Source organism: Neofelis nebulosa, chromosome 11 (assembly GCF_028018385.1).
Source record: "Neofelis nebulosa isolate mNeoNeb1 chromosome 11, mNeoNeb1.pri, whole genome shotgun sequence".
Classification (NCBI taxonomy): Eukaryota; Metazoa; Chordata; class Mammalia; order Carnivora; family Felidae; genus Neofelis; species Neofelis nebulosa.
The window spans coordinates 53,083,950-53,088,686 of NC_080792.1; the positions used below are offsets into that span (position 1 = coordinate 53,083,950).

Sequence of the window (4,737 nt, forward strand, 5' to 3'; positions counted from 1 at the left end):
TAAACAAATAAAATGTGTTCCACGGTGATCTGCATTGAGTGCAGTGAGAATTCAGAGGGCTACCTCACCCACCCAGTTAAGAACATAAGGTCGTATTGGAGGTGAGGAAGAATAAGATAGAGACATTATCTTTTTTTAATTAGTTATTTATTTTTTTAATATAGATAGAGACATTATCTTAAAGGGCAGAGGTAACACTTGAACTAAGGACTAATTTGAATAGTCAGGAGAAAATGAGATGAAGATACTCTAAAGGGAAGAGGATAAGCCTGAAAAAGGAGGCAATGAACTGTGTGATATGTGCAAGGAACCAGAAGTAGTATGCTGCATCTAAAGCAAATAATGTGAGGCAGAAGTGACAAAAGATGAAGTCCATGACATATTTCCATGACGGACTTTGAGCTGTATTCCATGGGTGATGAAGAGTCACTAAAGGTTTTATACAGAAGAGTAATATAGTCAAATTTGTGTTGCCCACTGGACAGTGAGTCCCCTGGGTAGAACTAACTCAGTGGCAGTTTAAGTTAGGTCTTGATAAAGAGAAAAGAAGATTTTTTATGCTCTCTAGCACATGAGCTTGTGTGTCCAAAGCAGTTCGTTTTCTTTGCTGTGTATATGTGTGTGTGTGCTAGAAAGACAGATTTATCTGTATCTTTATAGCTTCTGGAAAACCACCTTTATGAGAATATTAAAATGTTTATAAGAACATTCATAAATATTTTTGTGCATTATGTAGCAGAGATTACAATAAAACCTAAGGCTATAAGAGCACATAATTTCAGAAGTAATGTGTGTAAGGAAGGGACTCTAACCAGTATCTCTCAGAGGATGTGCACGGTAAATTGCTACTGAAACAGCGATCAGCCCTGCTAATACAGCAGTCATTGAAGGTCAGGATCTCCACGATTACCAGTAACATTCAGAGTTCACCCAATCCAGGTATCTAAATGTAATAATCCCATGCTCTCTGGGCTCAGACCTAGTTTGTGGCAACATGGCTAAACATGCCAAGAAGGTCAGAATCATTGGTAAATACAGGCCCCATTATGGTGTCTCCCTCGGGAAAATGGTGCAGAAGATTGAAATAAGCCAGCATGCCAAGTACACTTTGCAAGGGCACGTTGCAAGTACACTTGCTCCTTCTGTGGCAAAACCAAGATGAAAAGACGAGCTGTGGGAATCTGCCATTGTGGTTCCTGCATGAAAACCATAGCCAGTGGTGCCTGGTCCTACAACACCACTTCTGCCGTCATAGTAAAGTTGGCCATCAGAAGACTGAAGGAGTTGAAAGACCAGTTGAAGCTCCACCATTTGAAGCTAGCCTATAATAAATGGGTTCATTTATATAACAAAAAATAAATGTAATGATTCCTAGAGGGGTTCTTTTGGCTAAGGACCATGAGTAGGCTAAAAGTATTCATTGGGAAGGACTCAATCCAAACTCAAAGACAAAAAACAAAAAACACAAATATAAACAATAAGCACTAATATTGTGAAATTGACTTTCAGGTCCTTTGAATACTCTAGCAGGCACACATAGCTGGTATAACTAAGAGCAGAGCCTTAACTGCTTCATCTGGAGCCATCTTCCTCAGTAGCCCCACATATACTGAATATCTCTAAGGTATGCTGCCCTAGGACTGATGCTACTTCCATTCAGTAGTATCAGTCTTGGCATACGAAGTTATTCAAAGTTCTTCTTTACCTGTTGATTTATACTGAAACCTTGTTTCATACTAATATGCTTTACAAGATGCTTGTAGCCTGCTTTATCTAACTCTTGGAATAGTTTTTATCTGCCTGCTAGTCTAGGCAGCACTAATATAAACTTCATGTGTTTATTTTTTTTTTTTTAATTTTTTTTTTCAACGTTTTTAATTTATTTTTGGGACAGAGAGAGACAGAGCATGAACGGGGGAGGGACAGAGAGAGAGGGAGACACAGAATCGGAAACAGGCTCCAGGCTCCGAGCCATCAGCCCAGAGCCTGACGCGGGGCTCGAACTCACGGACCGCGAGATCGTGACCTGGCTGAAGTCGGACGCTTAACCGACTGCGCCACCCAGGCGCCCCAAACTTCATGTGTTTAAATGTCCACTCTGACAGCTGCATTCTCCCTGGGGTGGAGGGGCCAAGAGGAAGGTTTAATCTGTCCCCTTGACAGAAAGAGTGTCCATGGCATTAGGGCTCGAGCTATACAGACCTACAATGCATACACACTTGGCACTTCCTACCTTAAGCATTCATCTCCAACAGTAAAAACTCAGAGATAATATTACTTACATTATACTCACTACACTCAGTTTTCTCAACTTTCTCTTCAATGGGACATATTTGACTTTGTTATCAAAAATTGTTGTATTTTAGAGTAATAAGTAAGGAATCCAGGTTCTCCAGCAAAAGAGACACAGTTCAACCTTGTAGCTTGTATATACTCAATCTTGGAACCCTGTACACTATACCTCAGTCTCTGAGCCCCTTCTTACCAAAAGACAAATCTACCCAGGATGGGATAAATTCCAATTGGTCTCAGAGACATATCTGATTTTGAACTCATTTATGTTCTAAATACTGAGCCTGGATACCTAAGTCTTTGTATTTTATTTATGCTTTCTATGTTGTGATAAACTTCCTAGTTTCCAAAGTTGCCTTTGAATTCTTGTCTAAAAATTCTGCACTGGTTAATAATTATTTATATAGTTATATCTATCATTGCTCACTTCTGCTCTCAACTGAGAAACATATTAGGCACATTTTCTTCCACCTATTCACTTTTTTTGACCAGAAATTTAGCAGACAGAATTCTATTCTTGCTCTGGCAAAATGCCTAGAAAGGATCATTATCTTCAAGTAATTTGAGTAGAGAGAAGGGAAAGGGTACTTATCCTATAAAGCCCAGAGTCAAGAGATTCTGTCTTCTGCACTCCACATAGTACTGGAAATCTGTAAGCCACCAACAAAATTTCATGGCATTTCTGGCACTCCATGAGTTGCAGGAACATTTATGTAAGTGTTTCTAAATGACCTACCATTCCAGACTTGGAGATGGCAAGAATGCTACCAGTTCTGACTTCAGCTTCTAACAGCAGCACTTTATTAGTAAAAAATGAACACTGCTTATTATAGAATTCTGGCCTTGACTTTCTCTGTGACAGGGCCAATTCATCACCCTCTGGTTCTCTGCTTCCAGCTTCTGTAAGTGGAAATGTTGACAAAACTTGACCCATCTTCTGAATGGTGATGTGATGATGGCAATCAATACATGTAGAAATACTTAGGAAAAATATAACTTGATATTAACAGCATCAGCATTACTGCAAGTAGTACAAAATAAGTTCCAGCTTGGTGAGGAAATATGCTAAGCCAGTATGACAGATGAGAGGTGAGAACTAAAACTGGGGAATTACTTCTTCTTCTACTCAACTGTCGGGCTTTGGTCCTCCCTCAAAGACAAAGATTATTGGTGGTAAACTTCAAACAGAGAGATCAAGAAATGCACACTTTCTGGCTATCACAGAAAGCTGTAAGTTGGTCTTAAATAGAGGACAGGTCCTTATTCCTATAAGCATCTTCTTTGTTATATCAGAGTCACATAACCCAGAAATGGAAGTGATTCTAGAAACCATCCATCTATCTTGTCTACCGGTCTCATTTTTCAGAGGATATCAAGGCTTAAAAAAGTAAAAGTAAAAGCAGGTCCCAAACAACATAGCTACCTAGTGGCACTGCTACGAATAGAATTCAAGTGCCTGGATCCACTGTAACTCACTGCCCATCTCTTTCATGGTTCCTGCATCATTTAAAAATAAGTAACAAAGAAGAGGCAGGGGATGGAAAATAAAATAAAATAAAATAAAATAAAATAAAATAAAATAAAATAAAATAAAATAAAATAAAAGTAAGTAACAAAAAGGACAGCAAATTCATTTATTCATTCATTCAACAAATATCTAATACATGCTTATTTGGGGCCAGGTATTTTCAATGCACTGACAACACAACAGTAAATAAAACAGCCAAAATTCACTGCCTTCGGGGAGCTTACCTTCTATAGTGAGAGACACAAAAATGATTGTTAAGAAAAAATAAATAGGTAAGTAAAGCTCCTGGGTGGCTCAGTCAGTTAAGCATCCAGCTTTTGATTTTGGCTCAGGTCATGATCTTGTGGTTCATGAGTTTGAGCCCTGCTTGGGATTCTCTGTCTCTCTGTCTCTGTCTCTGTCTCTGTCTGTCTGTCTCTCTCTCTCTCTCTCTGCCCCTCCCCTTCTCACTCGCTCTCTCTCTTTCAAAAATAATTAAGTAAACATTAAAAAAAATAAGCAAATCAGAGAAGGAAAGTATGGGGGGAGGGGAAAAAATTTCTAAATGAGATAGCCAGGGAAGGTGACTTTTAACTCAAGACCTGAAGGAAGTGAGAAAACCAGTCATGCAAATATATAGCAGAAAAATGTTCCAGACAAAGGAAGAGCAAAAGCAAAGGTCCAGAGGTAGTAGCTCTTAGTGTGTGCAAGAAACAGCAAGGGGGTCAGTGTGGCAGGTGTGATAAAATGATAAAGGGGTTAATAAAGTCCAAGAAGTTCAACAAGAAACAGGTTTATGGAGAGCTTTGTAGGTCATGGCAAAGACAGGAACTGAGTCAGAGAATAAGCCATAGAGAAGTAACATGACCAGATTTTCAAGGGAAAAGTTATTCCTGTAAGAGCAGCCAAAATTATTGTAATTATGCAGAGGACAGATG

General features: G+C 39.0%; 1 pseudogene; it reads left to right on the forward strand.

Moving 5' to 3' along the window:
• The first annotated feature begins 994 nt into the window (after positions 1-994).
• Positions 995-1,359, forward strand: LOC131489600 (large ribosomal subunit protein eL43-like; annotated as a pseudogene).
• The last annotated feature ends 3,378 nt before the right edge of the window (positions 1,360-4,737 follow it).